Below are 20,014 nucleotides of genomic sequence, written 5' to 3'. Positions count from 1 at the left end.
ATCAACCATCTGTGGTCTCTTGTGGCACAGTGATTTACCTCTGAGCCAGCAGGTTTGGTTCCAGTCCCACTAAGGTTTCCTCCCACAGTCCAAAGATGTGCAGGTCAGGTGAATTGGCCATGCTAAATTGCCCATAGTGTTAGGTAAGGGGTAAATGTAGGGGTATGGGTGGGTTTCGCTTTGGCGGGTCGGTGTGGACTTGTTGGGCCGAAGGGCCTGTTTCCACACTGTAAGTCTAATCTAATCTAATCACTAATACCAAATCCAAATGGGTTGATTAAAAATATCTGCACAATCTCAACCGCATAGAATTGTGGAGTCAGAGAGGTGAACAGCATGGTGGCACAGTAGTTAGCACTGCTGCCTCACAGCGCCAGAGACCCGGGTTCAATTCCCGTCTCAGGCGACTGACTGTGTGGAGTTTGCACGTTCTCCACGTGTCTGCGTGGGTTTCCTCCGGGTGCTCCAGTTTTCTCCCACAATCCAAAAGATGTGCGGGTCAGGTGAATTGGCCATGCTAAATTGCCCGTAGTGTTAGGTAAGGGGTAAATATAGGGGTATGGGTGGGTTGCGCTTCGGTGGGTCGATGTGGACTTGTTGGGCCAAAGGGCCTGTTTCCATACTGTAAGTAATCTAATCTAATCTAAGCACAGAAACCGACCCTTCGAGCCGACGTCTCCATTAATCTGTGCAAAATTAATCTGGCCCCTTTTGCCAGCATTTGGCTCAAATCCTGTTAAACCCTTCCTAGTCATGTACTCTTCCAGATGCCTTTTAAGTGTTGTATGATCTTCATTGACCCTCTCTGATATTTAACCAAAGAACCTAATTGTGTCAGACATGATTTTCAACCAACAAATCCATGCTGAATGGTGTTTATGTTTTTTTCCAGCTGCCAATTCATTGCATCCCAGATTGGCCTGTAATAATTGTGTTGACTCCTCTCCCATATTTTGTACAGGCTCCAGCATTTGTAGTTCTCTGGGGTCCTTTCCATATCTATGTAAGGTTTATGGTTAGAGCCTTCATTACCATCATTTAAGCTCTTCAATTCACTATTATCAGTTCCACTCTTGTGTCTCCCTGTGACCTAGGATACACCTGATCTGGAGCGGATGAGCAACTATAGTCCACAGCAAATTCTGGGACAAAGGGTGTGGAGGCTCTTAGACTGGCATAATGTGACAGACTGTGGCTCTGCTGCACCCGAATGTCTGCAATCCCTTCATACTATGAGCTTCAACAAAAGGGAAATATTTGGAGTGAGTTTTATCACCAAAAGTTGTGCAAGGTTCATAGCGAGCATAAATCAAATCACTTATGGAATGGGTTTCAGCTGTGGCTCAGAGTTAAAAGTGACTTCTGAGACCGAAAGTTGCAGATTCAAGACACAGCACCTAACCACTGCTCACAGGTCGCTACCCCTTACCCCACTCTCTCCCATCATACCGAAAAAATCCCCAAACATTGTGCCCACCTCTATCTATCCAGTGTGTTTTATCAATTTTTGGCAATTTTTAGTATGAGACTAACACCAGTGTGGTTTATAGTGTCTACATCATCGTCATCAAGTAAAATAGTGTTACAGGCAAACATATGAACTATATATAACACAGGTGTCATTGCTTATGAATTTATCCTGACCATCCCTTATTAAATCATTCAAATCCCAATATTTCTTTTTTTAAATATTTGCCTGTGCAATATTTTATTATATTATTTCATGTTTCTTGATCATTTAATTTCATAATTCCTCTTGGCCCCCACATTGATGTTTAGATTTCTGTCCTAATCTCATCATTATGTTCCTTGCCTTGTTCTCCTCTATTTTGAATGTATTTCATGCATATTTCATTCTTTGTTCTCAGCATTTCACTGATGTATTACACTTATCCACAGTGTCTCCTTTGTGTTAAGTTTATTCTTGCTTTAGCAGAATATATGTTTCCTGGTCTTTCTTTAACACTGTTTTAAGTAGAGTCATAAGGGTTATAGAGATGTACATCATGGAAACAGACCCTTTGGTCCAACTTGTTCCTGCCGACAGGATAGCTCAGCCCAATCTAGTCCCACCGGCCGACACCCGGCTCATAACCCTCCAAACCCTTCCTACTCATATACCCAATATATGGTGGAGACAATCGTACTAGCCTCTACCATTTCCTCCGGGCAGCTCATTCCATACATGCACCACCCTCTGCATGAAAACGTTGCCCCTCAGGTCCCTTTTATATCTTTCCCCTCTCATGGGAAAGATATAAAAGTGACTCCACTTTCAAGGAGCTATGAACCTGCACTCCAAGGTCTCTCTGTTCAGCAACACTCCCTCAGACCTTACCATAAAGTGTATAAGTCCTGCTAAGATTTGCTTACCCAAAATGCAGCACCTTGCATTTATCTAAATTAAACTCCATCTGCTATTTCTCAGCCCATTGGCCCATCTGGTCAAAATCCTGTTGTAATCTGAGGTAACCTTCTTCACTGTCCACAACACCTCCAATGTTTCCTATTGCTACTCTACAGTATTGCTTGTCAATATTATCCTTTTTATTTTCCAAAGTTCAATTGTCAGACTACTATGTTATCTTTTCTCCAAATCATTGTTTTGATTGTCTTTATGTTTATGCCCCGTGCAATCATTATCTCAGAACCTATACATTATGGTAACTGTTGCTTACATGTTCCCCTACCTTTTCTTTAAATATTCTCTATAATGTGGAAACAGGCCCTTTGGCCCATCACGTTCACATCAACCCTCCAGTGAGTAACCCACCCAGAGCAATTTAGCGTGGCCAATTCGCCCATCTTTGGACTATGGGAGAATATGCAAACTCCACACAGACAATCGCCTGAGGCCGGGATTGAACCCAGCTCCCTGGTGCTGTGAGGCAGCAGTGTTAACCACTGAGCCACCATACTGCCCTACATCTTTTTACTTGTTCTTATTCATTTCCATTCCTAGACTCCAGTAGCTCATCCTCTCTTGTTGGGTTTCTTGCAAGTGAATTAGGAACAGTCCTATATACATTGCCGAAACTCCATTCCCTTCTGCCTTTCACCTACAACTTCTGAACAAATAATTTGGGGACATTTGATGTCCTCCAGAATTATTATTCTATTTCTTTCTTATATCTTATTGTTTTGAACATTTTTTCCTTCATTTCCTTTCCATTATTTAGATGAATTGATTTTTTAAAAAAACTCATTCCTGGGATTTGGGGGCTGCTGGTTGAGCCAGTGTTTATTGTCCATTCCATTTATTGTCCATTCTGAGTAGCCCTTGGAAAGCTGGTGGTGAGCTGGTTTCTTGAACAGCAGCCCATTGAGTGTAGGTAGACCCAGGTGCCACTGAGGAGGGAGTTCCAAGAATTTGATTCAGTGATGCTGGAGGAATGATTATTAAACTGATCTTAAACAGAATTAATGTGAATGGAGATAAAATATGTTATGTTTCATTGATGACCTGTTTATACTGCCTTTATCATATAGCTAAAAATCACACAACACCAGGGTTATAGTCCAATAGGTTCATTTGGAAGTATAAGCTTTCAGACCACTGCTCCTTCATCAGGTAACTAGTGAGGCAGGGTCATAAGACACAGAATTTATAGGAAAAGATTATAGTGTCATGCAACTGATATATGTTGATCAAACCTAGATTGCTGTTTAGTAATTTACTTCCCGTTTTTTGATTAATTATACCTTGAATTGTTTAATTCCCTGACCTGATGTTTCATAAAATTATCCAAGTTGTCATAAAGAAAACCATCTGCGTCACTAATGTCTTTGGGTCTGGCCTCCATGTTTAGAGACCATAGTCCGCTCTCATCAGAGAGGGAAATGACTGTTGATGGTTTAACTCTGAGAGTCACCACAGCTCAGGCAAGAGGTGAGGTTGAGAAGACAGAGCCTTGATGGTGACCTCAGCCAGTGCAGGAATTGAACCCATGCTGATGGCATCACTCTGTATCACCAACGAGCTATCCAGCCAAATAAGCTAACCAACTCCCGAGGTAGGCAAATAGGAGGCTGGAAGAACACAACAAGCCAGGCAGCTTGGTGGAGCAGCAGGTGGAGAGGCCTATGTCCTGGATGGAACCCTTCCTCAGGACCTGGTTTGCTATGTTCTTCCAGCCTCCTGATTGTCTCCCTTGGAAGCCAACATCTGCAGTTTTTTTGTCTCTAACCAACTTCTGAGCCTACATGGAACTTCAGACCCACCGCAATATTGCCTTTTGAATAGCCCATAATTGATAACAATTTCTGACTTTATCATTTGCACTCTCATCCCATGAAAGGATAAAAAAGCAACACAAATTATATCTGGTTTGTGTATCTTATTTTTGTCTCTAGTTCCCTTGTTTTATGATGGGCACTTTGCACATTACTGTGCAGATAGCTTGGCTAATTTTGATTGTTGCTCCGTCTATATTATTTTCAATCATCTTTTTCCACTCCTGAGAATAAATATTTATTCTCACTCATTTTTGTTTGTGTTTAGTTTAGTCTATACTCTGCCTTCCTGTTTAATTTCTTGATCCTTCCACATTAGGAGTTTAAAGCCTTAACCATCTGTCTACAATTTCTCTGGGGACCGTGGTCCCATTCTATTTCAGGTGGAGCCTGTCCCATCAGCATCACTCTTTAGTGTTCCAGTACCTGGTGCCAATGTTTAACAATAAACCATCATTCTTTCTCAAATCTAACAAAAGTGATGCATAGGTTGAAACCTGCTGTCAATTGGAAATGCTGATGGTCAGCAAACTTGTCCTGGAGAGGGAGAACGTTAGAAATCCAAAGTGATCCTCAGAGGAGCAGAATAGGAATGCGGTGGTAATAGGGAATCTAGCCACATGATGGCTCTGATATCGGTCTGTCTGACAATTTGCACAAGGCAGACTCTCCTCCCAGTTTCAGCAATGGATCACAAAATCTCAATGCTCCCTGGCCTTGTCAAGTTCCTCCCTGATCATCTAAACTCATCACTTATTCTTGATTTGGAGAGATAATACACCCTTCGGTAATTTCATTTATGGTTGCTGTGATTACTGATTACTGACTCCCAATCAATACACTATCCTGCTCTCCCAACACAGTACTTTGCACCTGTATCATTTGCTCCCTCTCCAGGGCATATTTGCTGACCATCAGCTCGTCAGTTTAACCACAAGTTTCAACTTCAGTGTCACTGTTATTTGGGTGGCTCAATAAAAGAGCAATATAAACTAATACCATTGTGGCAGCAATAACAGTCAAAGCCCTTTACACGTTCCTTGGTATTTCTCTCAACAGTTAATAAGGAGGCACCAATAAGTATTCTTTGGATAATTTAGTGTCCTTGACATGAGAGTATGGTCCTGATATTTTACACATTTGCCTACTGTAAATCCCAACCTCAGTTGTCAAGATTCTGCTATGAGGAAAGATTTGAAGTATACAGCAGACAGATGGGCATTGAAAAGAGGAAATAGTGATTTAATATCTGTCTGTTTTGGCAGATTTACTCAGCGTAGTGCCCCATAGTGCCAGGGGCCAAGGTTCAATTCCAGCCGCGGGTGACTGTCTGTGTGAAGTTTGCACATTCTCCCCGTGGTGCGTGGGTTTCCTCCAGGTGCTCTGGTTTCCTCTCACAGTCCAAAGCTGTGCAGGTCGGGTGAATTAGCCACGCTAAATTGGCCGTAGTGTTAGGTGTATTAGTCAGAGGGAAGTGGGTCTGGGTGGGTTACTCTTCGGAGGGTCGGTGTGGACTTGTTGGGCCGAAGGGCCTGTTTCCAGATTAGGGAACCTAATCTAAAAAGAAACTTTTTAAAATTAGAAATGGTTTACTTTAAATAGTTGATGGCAACTTTGAACGGTTTCTTTACCATAGTAAAACAATGACGTAAAACAAAATGACACGAGACTCCTCAAGCAGGTGCTCTGGTCCCAGATCTAAAATGACAGTCAGAAGAAGTGCTTCAGTGATACCCTCAAGATCTCCCTGGAAAGGCTCGGCATTCCCACGACACCTGGGAATCACTGGCCCAAGACTCTCCAAAGTGGAGGAGGAATATCCAGGAAGGTGTCAGGTGTAAGGAGTGCGCTGTCACCAACACCCCATCCATCCCTTCCCACGACCACCACCTGCCCCAAGTGTAACACAGGCTGTATAAGCCTCACCTGTATAGCCACCTACAGAGTCACTCACCCTGAGAGGGGAACAGAGTCATCCTCCTCCATGAAGGACTGTAGGAACACAGCAAGCCAGGGAGCATCAGGAAGCCGAGAAATCGATGTTTTGGGTATTACCCTTCTTCAGGAATGGAGGTGGGGTAGGGGGAGCTGTAGATAAAGCAGGGTGGAGGGTTATAGGAGCAGAGTGGCGAAGTGGAGATAGATGAATACAGGTAGAGGATACGACCTGGTTGGTTGATGGGAGGAGGGATCAGTCAGACTGATGTAAGGGAAGAGGGGGAGGTGGTGTGCCAGCAGGTTGCATTTATGGTTGCAGGGGAAGGTACCGGGGGAGGGGGTAGATGGAAGGGGATTTTGGTGGAGAGAGTGGCGTGAACCAAGGAGTGAGGAAGGGAATGGTCCTTGTGGAAGGCAGAGAGGGGTGGGGAGGGGAACATATTCTTGGTGGTGGGGTCTAGTTGAAGTTGAAGTGTTTGAGGATGATACGTGGAATGTGGAGCCTGGTGGGGTGGAAAGTGAGGACAAGGGGAACTCTTGACTTTATTGCATGGGGAGGGGGGGGGGGTGTGGAGCAGTGGAACAGGAAATGGAAGTGGTGCAGTGGAGAGCTGTCAGGAAGACAGAGCGGGGAAAGTACATTGTTCAAAATAGGTGGACATTTGAGATGCTTGGGAGTGGAACGTCTCATCAGAGCAGATGCATCAGAGACAGAGGAATTGGGAAAATGGGATGGAGTTTGTGCAGGATATGGGGTTGGAGGAGATGTAGACCAGATCATTAGGAGAGTCTATGGGTTTATAGCAAATGTCAGTCCATTAAACTGTGGCCAGAAATAGAAATGGAGAGGACAAGAAAGGGGAGGGAGGTGTCTGAGATGAACCAAATGAACTTAAGGGCAGGGTGGAAATTGTGGGTGAAGTTGATGAACTGCTTCAGTTCAGCCTGAGTGCAGGACACTGCACCGATGCAGTCATCGATGTAGCGGTGGAAGAGTTGGGGCACAGTGACTGTATAGGTACTGAAGAGGGACTGTTTGACGTAGCCGACAAGGAGGTAGCATAGCTAGGGCCCATGAGACTGCCCATGGCTGTCCCCTGGATTTGGAAGAAATGGGAAGAGTTGAAGGAAAGGTTATTGAGGGTGATGACTATTTTGGCGAGGTGGATGAGGGTACGGGTGGAGAGGGACTGGATGGGTCTGTTGGGGAGGAAGGAGCTGAGACCCTGCAGGCCATCATTGTGAGGTACAGACGTGTAGAAGACTGTACGCGCATAGTGAAGATGAAGCACTGGATGTTTCTGAAGAGGTGGTGGGTGTGGTTGGTGTTGGTGGGAATTGTCTGTATCAAGGGGTAAAAAATGGAATCAAGATAGGAAGAAATGAGTTCTGTGGTGCAGGAGCATGAGGAGATGATGGGTTGGCCGGGGTGGTTTGGTTTGTGGTTCTTAGGGAGCAGGTAGAACGGGGTAGTGCAGTGCTGGGGGACTATGAGGTTGGAGGCAGTGGGGACAGAGATCACCGGAGGCAATGAGGTCACAGACAGTGTGAGTGATTTTGGCCTGATGGGTCACAGTGGGGTCATGGTCAAGGGGGAGGTAGGGCCTGGTATCGGAGAGCTGGCGTACGGCCTGTGGCGTACATATCCTCCGGACCACCTCTGCCCCATCTTCTGTCGGTGGGTTTGATGGTGAAACATGTGGAGAGAGGGGAGTGCTGCACGTTCGGAGGGGTGTGAGATTGGAGTAGGTGAGGGGCATGGAGAAATTGAGGCTCTGGTGTCATGTCAGCACTCAGTAATAAAGAGTTCCAGAGTGAATAAGAGGCTGGGGTCAGGGGGCAGTGTCCAAGTGGAAGAGGAAGGTTGGAGGGGGGAGAACGGGAGGGAGGGTGCGAGTCTTTGTCAAAGAAGGAAGCATGGAGGCAGGAGAAGGAGAAGAGCTCCATGTTGTGGTGAGTATGGAACTGGTTGAGATGGGAATGGCGGGGGGAGCATGAAGGTGAGGACAGACTGTTTGGCCTCAGAGAGTTCGAGTTCAGGAGGGGGCAGAGGGAAGGTGAATATGTGGCAATATAAAAACAAAGACATTAAACAAAATTTGATGTGAGCTAAATAAGGGAATATTAGTTCAGGTAGTCTTAGAAGTAGATATTGAGGAGAAAGGTAAATTTAAGGGAGAAATTTCCATAGTTTACAGCCTCAACAACTGAAATTACCATCGATGGTGAGAGAAAGGATAGGGAGTTGGACAGAAGGGAAGCAGTGGGGTTGGTGTGTAGGAAGTTTGCAAAGGTTAGGAATTTGAACATGAGGTTGACAATTTTTAAGACACTTTGTAAATCAATTGTGTATCTGGAGTGAGACTGCTGATTAAGGTACAGGACCCCATATATCAATCAAAATCACACAACTGATTTGCACTTATATTTAAAATGTCCCTTTTAGGAGAACTTAGCTTTGCATAAAGGCACCTTCATTGCCTTCACGTGCCAGAAGCCATGTGTTCCGAGTTGTTATGAACTGTTTGTAACATTTGCTTAACAATGGTACTGGCAGTCTGGTGGCTTTGTACACAGCCAGTCCTCTTTAACCTGGGGGATACTGGAAGCTCTGGCCATTTTTGCAGTGCTCTGTGTAACCGCATTTGAAATCGACACTTCAAAAACCCAAAATGAACAGCAAACGAGTTGTTCGCCGTTGACCCAAAGAGAGATCGATGTCAGATTATTGTTCAGGCTTTTGTGGTACAGGTTACCTGGGCAACAGCTGTTCAAGACAGAAGCTAGTGGTTGTATTTCAGTTCAGGGAACGTGGAACTAGAACTGAAAGGTTATTAGGAGCTTAGAACTTGGCTTGGAACATCGTGGGCGGCACGGTGGCACAGTGCTGCCTCACAGCGCCTGAGACCCGGGTTCAATTCCCGACTCAGGCGACTGTGTGGAGTTTGCACGTTCTCCCCGTGTCTGCGTGGGTTTCCTCCGGGTGCTCAGGTTTCCTCCCACAGTCCAAAGACCTGTGGGTCAGGTGAATTGGCCATGGTAAATTGCCCACAGTGTTAGGTAAGGGGTAAATGTAGGGGTATGGGTGGGTTGCGCTTCGGTGGGTCGGTGTGGACTTGTTGGGCCGAAGGGCCTGTTTCCACACTGTAAGTAATCTAATCTAATCTAATAAAATAGCTGTTTGGGACAGCTCTGTTAAAAAAAAAATCCAACTTGATTGAGATTTATGACTTCTAGCAATTTTTTGAAATGCTATTTTTATCTTGTGATCTTGATAAGCTGTGGTCCGCTGGGGTTCAGCACTTTATGTTCAGTTCTTCAAAGTTATTTCACTCACTTTGGCATATTCTGAATGCTGAATGTCACATTAAACCAAGGCTCTCTCCGTGCTCTAGAGTGGATATTTAAGATTCCCCTCACATTTTTTGAAGTTGAGCAAGGGATTGGTCAATACTCATCCATGAACCACCAAAACTTGCAGATTCGGTTATCAATCACCTCGCAGTTTGTGTGTGCAAACTGGCTGTTGTAATTCTTTAGTTTTCTTTTGGATCTTATAATCTCTACATTATTTTACTGTTGTTGCAGGGACTGCAGGTTCTTTGCCAACACAACAGCAACAAAACTTGTCCAAGTCATTTTTAAAAAGATCATGTTGTCTCTGGACCCATTCGCCAGTATTTTTTTAATACATCAACCCCTTTTTCATCATCTTCAAAGGTTTTCCTGAGTCCTGCCTCTCTGTCTGTTACCTGTACCTGCAAACAATATAATTTGTTAAGGATAAAAAGGTCCAGAGTTTCATACACAACTTTTAAAGCATTTAAAGATAGGGGGTGACACAGTGATTAGCACTGCTGCCTCATAACACCAGGGACTCAGGTTCAATTCCAACCTCAGGTAACTGTCTGTGTGGAGTTTGCACATTCTCCATGTGTCTGCATGGGTTTCCTCCCACAATCCAAAAGATGTGCAGGTCAGTTGAATTGGCCATGCTAAATTGCCCACAGTGTTAGGTGCATTAGTCAGGGGTAAATATATGGTCAGGGAGTAGATCCAGGTGGGTTACTCTTCGGAGTGTCAGTGTGAACTTGTTTGGCCAAAGGGCCTTTTCCACACTGTAGGGATTGTAGTGTTCTACCATTTTAATAGTATGTTTATGAGTCATGATTGCTTGTTTGTCTAGCGTAGGCTTTCTGCATGGCTCTGGAGAGGGTTGTTGCTGATTTGACATACTTGTTCACCTCCAGGACTGAAGGTCCTTCGGGTTCTTGTTTAGCTGATGAAATCAAGTATGTCTTGTCTGCGATTTGTTGTTGAAGGAGCAGTTTCTCCCGTAGGTCTTTGTAACAATAAATGTGGTTATTCACTTCCACCTTTCACAATGGAGGTGGCAACTTCATCATGGAATTTTCAAGTTAGCTCGTCTTTTTCGAGTGTGTGGAATATTTGTTCACTGAATGCTGTCCGTCTCAATTCTGGTCGCGGCTTGGCTGATTTTTCAAACTGACATTTAGCTTTCAATAGAAATTTTGATCTTATCACCCACCTCTGTTGCTATGTTTGGCTTCAGCAGTCCTGTTTCGGCTATTGGAACAGTGGTCTTGGTACAGTGTGACATTAGATCCTGACTGAACAGATTTCTATGAATTTTCAGTAAGTTTCTTCAATCTAAAATTGCCCATTAAATATTCATGATAGGTCAGTGGATTTTGTGATGGTTCTTTTTGGCAATTTTCACTGCTGTCTCAAGCCTCCATTTGACCAGGAGCAATTAGGTTTTGAAGCTGAAATTCCCAATATTTATGGCATGTCTAAACATTCCACTCATGAACTGGGGCTGTTGTCAATCTTCACCATATTGGAAATGTCATGATGACTGAAGTGTGCTCTCAGTGATTTCACTTGAGTACGCTGGTCTAACTCCCAGTAGTCTGAGTAGTAAATAACTAGAAATACATAATCATTGTAAAATCTACTGCAAACTTCATCCATGGTTAGTATGTCATGATTAGCTTTTGCGATTGCTCAATTTGATATTCTTTGAAGGACACTGCTGACTGGTGACCTCCTCAATATCATTGCTCACTTTTAACCAGTTCAGCACTTGGCTCACCTTCTTCAGACCTGACTCTGTTCCTTCATAACTTGCTTTACCATCTCTTTTCCAGTCTTCTGAGGGGTAGTCTCTGTAATGGGAACGGTCAAGTCGCCCAATTGGTTGGAGAGATGGATTGCAATGCAGAGGGACACCAACAGCACGGGTTCAGTTCCTGTACCAGCTGAGGTTACCATAAAGGTCCTATCTTCTCATCCTCACCCCTTGAAGGATGCATGGTGACCCTCAGATTAAACTCTTCCCTTGAAGGATGCACAGTGACCCCCAGATTAACTCTCCCCTTGAAGGATGCATGGTGACCCCCAGATTAAGCTCACCCCTTGAAGGAGGCACAGTGCCCCCCAGATTATTTCTCCCCTTGAAGGATGCATGGTGACCCCCAGATTAAACTCTCCCTATGAAGGAGGCACAGTGACCCTCAGATTAAACTCACTACCAGTCATAGAGTCAAAGGAGATATACACCACAGAAACAGAACCTTCAGTCAACTTGTCCATGCTGATCAGATATCCGAACCTAATCTAGTCCCATTTGCCAGCACTTGCCCCTATCCCTCTGTATCCTTCTTATTCTTATACCCCTCCAGATGACTTTTAAATGCTGTAATTTACCAGCCTCCACCACTTCCTTGGCAGCAGATTCCATCCACGTACCACCCTCTGAGTGAACCGTTGCCCCTTAGGTCTCTTTTATGTCTTTTCCCTCTCACCTGAAAGCTATGGCCTCTAGTTTTAGACTCCCCCCACTTCAGTAAAAATACCTTGTTTATTTACCCTATCCAAGTGCCTCATGATTTTATAAACCTCTATAAGGTCACCCCTCAGCCTCCGACGCTCCTATTCAGCCTCTTTCTATAGCTCAAATCCTCCAACCCTGGTAGCATCCTTGTAAATCTTTTCTGAAACCTTTCAAGTTTCACAACATCCTTCCTATAGGAAGGAGACCAGAATTAAATGCAATATTCCAACAGTGGCCTAACCAATGTCCTGTACAGCTGTAACATGACCTCCCAACTCCTGTACTCAATACTCTGACCAATAAAGGAAAGCATACCAAACACCTTCTTCACTATCCTATCTACCTGCAACTCCACTTTCAAGGAGCTATGAACCTGCACTCCAAGGTCTCTTTGTTCAGCAATACTCCCCAGGACATTACAACTAAGTGTTTAAGTCTTGCCCTGATTTGCCGTTCCAAAATGTAGCACCTCGCATTTATCTAAATTAAACTCCATCCGCCAATCCTTGGCCCATTGGCCCATCTGATCAAGATCCCATTGTACTCTGAGGTAACTTTCTTACCAACTATACGTCCTATGTTCATATTCTAAGCATTTATATAAATGACGAAAAGTAGCAGACCCAGCATCAATCCTTGAGGCACACCACTGGTCACAGGCATCCGGTCTGAAAGGCATGCTCCAGCAGCACCCTGCCTTTCTCATGAGACACCTTATGGCTCTCTGGGACTATGGTGATATCACATTACAATAATAACCCAAATCCCTTTTGTCACTGCATGCTCCACACTGCTCTCTTAAAGTGACAGATGTGTTCTGAATGGTTTCAGGCCATGTTTACTTCCTGCATCACTTGTAAGATTTGAACCTCTTTTTGTTCTCTAGCTCTGAACTTGGGAGTTGACTGCTTCATTTATTCACATTATTGAATTGCACCAGACCTCTGGACCTCTTGGAAAATAAAGTACAATTTAACAGGAATGGGTAATTTGATCCTGCTTGCTCAGCAGTTATTCTGGTCTCTGTTGTTTAATTTGATCCAGTAATTGTCAGGTAAGGCTCCAGGGCTCTTTATAATATTTGTGCTTGGTTGCCAGCATTTGCAATTAAGGAGAATTTATTGTCCCTCCCTGATTTGTCCTTGAGAAAACGGTGGTGACTCACCTAAAACTGAGTAGCTTGCTGAACATTTCAGAGAGAAGTTAAGAGAGAAGAGTTAATCAGTGCGATTCTGAGATCAGGTGTGGAAATAAGTAACAGTTTCCTCCCTGGGTGGGAGTTGGGGATGGGTTTCTTTTTAAATTCCTTCATTGGACATGATGTCATTAGCCAAGCCAGTATTTACTGTCCATCCCTAATCACCCAGTCAAGAGTCAGCCACATTGCTGTGGGTTGGAGTCACACCTAGGCCAGACTGGGTTGGGATGGCAGATTCCACAAAAGCACATTAATGAACCAGACCAGGCTTGTCTGATGGTTTCATGCTTATCATTAAACTCTAATTCCAGATTTTTGTTGAATTCAATTCACATCATCTGATGTGGCCGGATTCAAACAGCAGTGCTGAAGACATTAGTTAGGCCTCTGGGAATAAGAATCTAGTGATAATGGAAATTGTGCTTTATTTGTGGGTGGCACGGTGGCACAGTGGTTAGCACTGCTGCCTCACAGCGCCAGAGACCCAGGTTCAATTCCCACCTCAGGCGATTGATTGTGTGGAGTTTGCACGTTCTCCCCGTGTCTGTGTGGGTTTCCTCCAGGTGCTCCGGTTTCCTCCCACAGTCACAAAGATGAGCAGTGAATTGGCCATGCTAAATTGCCCCTAGTGTTAGGTAAGGGGTAAATGTAGGGGTATGGGTGGGTTGCGCTTCGGCGGGTCGGTGTGGACTTGTTGGGCCGAAGGGCCTGTTTCCACACTGTAAGTAATCTAATCTAATCTAATATCACTGAGCCTTCAGACAGAAGGTTGTCATTGAGATTAATTTGGAGATGAAACCAAATGCAAAATGTCGGGATATGACTTCTCAGATATGGTTTGGACAGCTGAACATTATGATCAGTGCAACAATTAAGTGGATAGATATTACAGAGAAGCTAAAAAAAAGTTGAGGCCTTGACACTGTTACTTTGGATTAGAAGCAACATCAGGTGTAAAGTTCTTAGAGCATGATGTTCTACAGTTGGACACTGCGTATAGCAACATTGATGACAAAGATGAGGAATGGTCGGGCTTTGAGAAATTTACAAACCTCATTCTTCAGAGGAATATACAATGGAATTTGACAGATGAGATGCAAGATTGTAAAAATTCTATTTGGGCATTCCAACTCACCAATTGCCTTTAGATTGTTGGACTTTGCTAAGGTATTGAACATGGAAAGACCGTATTAACTGGAGTTTGGTTTTCAGAAAGAAATGTAATTTTGGAACAGGTATCAGAAACCTTGAAAAATATATACTGGGAAGCCATCGTGGATCGAATGAGATGTTCCGCAGTTACACAAACAACCGCAAGTTCAGTAGCTATAGCCACATGGGATCACCCACTTAGAGGCCAACAGCATCAATAAAAAAGAAGCTTCATAACTAAAAAGAATTAAGAGAGAAATCCCTGGCTATTATAATGGAGGATAGGAATGGGGGAGCTATGAACAGAAGAATAATCCCCAGTAATGTCCAGGGTATGGCCAACTTGCAATTTGGAGTCATAGAGATGTACAGCACGGAAACACACCCTTCGGTCCAACCCGTCCATGCCGACCAGATATCCCAACCCAATTTATTCCCACCTGTCAGCACCCAGCCCATATCCCTCCAAACCCTTCCTATTCATATACCCATCCAGATGCCTTTTAAATTTGCAATTGTACTGACCTCCACCGCTTACTGTGGCAGCTTATTCCATGCACATACCACCCTCTGCGTGAAAAAGTTGCCCCTTAGGTCTCTTTTATATCTTTCACCTCTCACCCTAAACCTATGCCCTCTAATTCTGGACTCCCCAACCCCAGCAAAGCGACTTCGTCTACTTACCCTATCCATGCCCCTCATGATTTTATAAACCTCTATAAGGTCACCCCTCAGCCTCTGACGCTCCAGGGAAAACAGCCCCAGCCTATTCAACCTCTCCCTATATCTCAAATCCTCCAACCCTGGCAACATCCTTTTAAATCTTTTCTGAACCCTTTCAAGTTTCAAGATGCAGCTTGTAAAACTTTTACACAATGAATTGACCGAAATGGAACATAAAAGTTTTCAAAATTGTCCCCCAGTACAAGCAAGTGCACATGCTCACAACTCCACATGCTACCAGTCATGACATCATACACAGAGTCTTAACTGCACATGTGCAGAGATGAAGCACAATATTGAAATAGGGTTCAGCGGCAGATAGTGAGGATGTGGGACATGGAGGCCTGAAAGAGAGGGGAGGATGGGAAGGGACCCTCCCCTATCTCCTGGTGTTTCCCCACCTTACCTTTCTCTCCATCTCTCTCTCTCTCTTCTCCCTCTGCCCTTATCTCGTTGTCTATCTGTCCCTCTCTCTTCTCTCCCCACTCCTTGTCTTCCCCTCTCTCTTTTCCTTGCACTTCACTTTATCCCTATCTGCACCTCCTTCAATCCCCCACCCCACTCTTCTCCCCAGCTCCCTGTCTTGCTCGACACCTCTCCCTTTCCCCTCCTACCCTCTCTCTTCTCTCCCTGTCCTCTCCCCACTCCCACCTCACCTCTCTCTCTCTCTCTTTCACACCCCACAGATCAAATCCTCTGCATCTTTACCCCTCCCCAACTTGTTTGCAGCAGCAACCTTTAACATGTGGATTCAAGTAGGGGATATCACGCAGGCACACTGATGTCAGCAGATGCTGCCTTTGAAATGACGTGTGACCTGGAAAATCCGTAAGGAGAAGATGATGGTACTAATCTGGAAGAGGGCATCGTTCTACCTGCAGGAATCATCAGCCCATTTGTGAATGTTTTAGTTGTATGCTCTTTCTGTGTTGGGTAGCCAATGTACATTCACAGCATGTAGAGCGGTTTGCTTAAAACAGTAACTGTATTCTTAGAATAAGATGGACCAAAATAACATTAAGACATTTAAGGGTTCAACCTGCATCATTTGTGGGGGGTGGGGAGGGAAGGGGGTGGGGGGTGGGGGTGACCATGCGCTGAAATCACTACAAACAGTGATCAGTGGAGTACATCACATTATCAACACTGGCATAGTGTTAATGATTTAGATTTTTCAGATTTAGATTATTTTTATCATGTGTACTGAAGTACAGGAGTACAGTGTAAAGTATATAATGTCCCCACATAAGGTGACTTCTTAAGTACAAAGGTATCTAGGCATAGAGTAGTAAAAGAAACAAAGTTAAAAATATGAAAAAAAGGAATGAGCACACCGTCTGTAAAAAGGCGAAATGGAAGACAGTGGATTTGCAGTTTACAAAATCCAGGTAACAGTAATATAAATGAAGTGTTAGAGACGTTCAGCAAACCTAGCAGCATCTGTAAAGAGGGAAACAGAGAATGTTTTGAGTCAAACAATTACTGTTCCACAAACATTATTGCATTGTTAGAACAAGACTTTCTTTCTAATCAATCTGTGAAGTATTATCGGTACTAGGAGATAGGAGTTTAATGGAATTTTTAATACAAATTATTTTCAAGCTAAATTGGATGTTTGTCCATTCATTTTTTTTAAGATTAAAAAACATATTTTAGGTTGCAGGAGTAAGGGATAAGGAATACATCACAATTATAGAAGAGCTCAACAGTAAGTATGATATATGTAAACATTATAGGAGGGGGCAACATAAAATCTAATAGTGAGTCTTCTGTAAGCAGAATATTTTAACAAAGTTGTAGCAATAGACTTGAAGGTATGAAATAAGGGAAAATTATTTTCCGTTTCCATTTTGTCGAAATGGTGACTAGATTTAGTGACTCTACAATATTATATAGTACAGTGAGTTATTGTGGACAGGGTTCTGGAGAAATGGATAATGGGCATTGTCTAAATTCCCAATTGAAAATGGGGGTTTGGGAGAGGGGGCTTGATGAATTTAGGGATGTGTGTGGAAACTGAGGAAGGGTCACCCAACCTAAAATGTTAACGTTGATTTCTCTCCACAGATGCTGCCAGACCTGCTGAGCTTTTCCAGCAATTTCTGTTTCTGTTTCTGATTTACAGCATCTGCAGTTCTTTCAGTTTTTATTTAGATAATGACAGAAATGTTATGGCCCAGCAGGAGGTCTTTGAGCTTGCACCAGCTTGTTAAATGGGCGTCCGAACCTCGTGCCGATCTCTTGTTTTTTCCTCATACCTTTGCACAACGATTTTCTCTTCAAGTAAGCATGCAATGCCCTCTTGAGTGCTAGTTATGAACATTGTGCAATTAAACACAACAGTAGAGAGTTCCTTTCGTAATTGTGAAAGATATCGGGTGGTAATGGATGAAATATTTCATAAAATCTAGTGGAACCAGCAAGCTGTAGATTAACATCTGCCCCAGCATGTGCAAATCCACTGCAAATGCTTGTGGGCTAGAGTCCATGTTAATTGTTTTTTGGGAGAAATCCCAAAATTCCTTCAGGAATGAATGATCATCCCCTGGCTTTAGAAGGGATGACAATTAGCTTCACTTGTCTGAACGCTTGAATGCCTTCAATGGAGAAAGGGCATTAATTAAGACTCAGGTTTCAGAAAACCTAGCAAGCCTTGCAGCCTCATATCAGGTATAAAATTTAACCCAGAGGCACGGTATAGAACCAAAAAGGGCCAAAGAACTAGAAGTGTCTGGGTTAATTTGTAGATATTAATGAAAAAAAAACAGGTATTTCAGAGAATGCCAGCCAGTTTGGGTGCATTCCTCCCATTTAGTTGGCACTGATTGTACACTTACAGAATCTGAACAAGCCATAGATAGCGATGAGGCACCCTGTACTTAGCATGAACATGGTGGACAAGTCTGCAGACCAGGTTGGGAGAGGAGAGAGTCGAGAGTGCGGTGCTGGAAAAGCACAGCCGGCCAGGCAGTATCTGAGGAGCAGGGAAATCAACCTTTTGGACATCAGCCCTTTATCATGAATGAGCTCGTGCCCGAAACATCGACTCTCCTCCTCAGATGCTGCCTGACTGGCTGTGCTTTTCCGACACCACACTCTTCACTCTGATCTCCAGCACCTGCAGTCTGACTTTCTCCTATGACAGGAGGGAGCCAGCCAGATATAGACAATTTAACACAAGAGCAGGGCAAGGCTATTTGCCATATTGGACAGCAAACTCAAGTTGGCATACATGCCAAGAAGGGTCAGTGAATGGAGGAGTGGTACCATTGTAGGGAGTGCAAGGAAAATCACCATCAAATACACACATACACTCATCGAGTCATACAGCACGGAAACAGACCCTTTGGTCCGACCAGTCCATAATCCCAAACTAAACTAGTCCCACATGCCTGTGCTTGGCCCATGTTCCTCCAACCTTTTCTTATTCATGTCCTTATGCAAATGTCTTTTAAATGTTGTAACTGGATCTGCATCCACCCCTTCTTCTGGATGTTCATTCCACACACGAACCACTCTCTGTAAAACAAAATTGCCTGTCAATTCCTTCTTAAGTCTTCCTCCCCTCACTTTAAAAATATGCCCCCAATCTTGAAATCCCCCATTCTAGAAAAAAGACATCTGTTATTCACCTTATCTATACCCCTCATGATTTAAACCCTCTATAAGGTCACCCCTCAAACTTCTATGCTCCAGTGAAAAAGGTCCCAGCTTCTCATTATATCTTATGAGATGAGGGACAGAAAGTGAGATCCATCAATTGGCAAAATGTGTTGAGACAACCCAATCCAAGTTCTGAAAGTAAATGTGGTCCTCAGAAAAGACCACAAACATGCACAACGATTTCTGATCAAATAGGAAGGGTAGTGAATTGAATTGAATGAATTGATTGTCACGTGTACTGAGGTACAGTAAAAAGCTTTGTCTTGTGAGCAATACAGACAGATCAGAGTTGAGTAACATAGATAAGTAAATAGGCAAACAGCAGCAAAAATAAAAACACAGGTACAAGTGAATGTTAAGAGTTTGAGTCCATTCAGTATTCTAACAACAGTAGGGTAGAAACTTTTACTTGCTGGTGCATGTGTTCAGGCTTCTGTACCTTCTCCCGATGGTAGAGGTTGTAGAAAAACATTGCCAGGGTGGGATGGATCCTTGAGAATGCTGGTGGCCTTTCCTTGACAGCGGCCTGCTAGATGAATTCTATAGAAAGGTTGGCCTTTGTGATTGTCAGGGCCGAGTTCACCACTCTCTGCAACCGTCTCAGATCTTGAATGGTACAGTTGTCATACCAGGTAGTGATACGTCCAGACAGAATACTCTTGATGGTTCACCTATAAAAGTTGGCAAGGGTATTCGCCGTCATGTCAGATTTCCTCAGCTGCCTGAGGAAGAGGAGACATTGTTGGACCTTTGTAACCAGTGCATCCACATGAAAGTCCAAGAAAGCTTGTTGTGGCTGACCATTCCCAGGAGCTTGATACTGTCCACTCGTTCCACCTTTGTGCTGTTAATGTGTAGAGGGGCACAATTAACATCCTGCTGAAAGTCAATAATGAATTCCTTGGTTTTACCAGCATTGAGAGCTAGGCTGTTCTCAGTGCACCATTTTTCCAGATCTTCCACCTCCCATCTGTAGTCTTTTTTGTCGTCATCTGAGATTCAACTGACTATGGTGGTGTCATTAGCGAACTTGTAAATGGCATTAGTCTGATATTTGGCGACACAGTCATGGATATACAATGAGTACAGTAGGGGGCTGAGTACACATCCCTGGGGGGGCTGCAGTGTTGAGTCTTAGTGAGGATGAAATACTGTCCCTAATCTTCACTGATTGTGGGTCTGAGGATCCAGTTGCAGAGAGTGGGGCTGAGTCCGAGATCACTAAGTTTAGTAATCAGTCTCGAGGGGAT

The sequence above is a fragment of the Hemiscyllium ocellatum genome, chromosome 24 (genome assembly GCF_020745735.1).
Source record: "Hemiscyllium ocellatum isolate sHemOce1 chromosome 24, sHemOce1.pat.X.cur, whole genome shotgun sequence".
Classification (NCBI taxonomy): Eukaryota; Metazoa; Chordata; class Chondrichthyes; order Orectolobiformes; family Hemiscylliidae; genus Hemiscyllium; species Hemiscyllium ocellatum.
The sequence above is the reverse complement of the archived record's forward strand: the minus strand, read 5'-3'. Positions refer to the sequence as shown.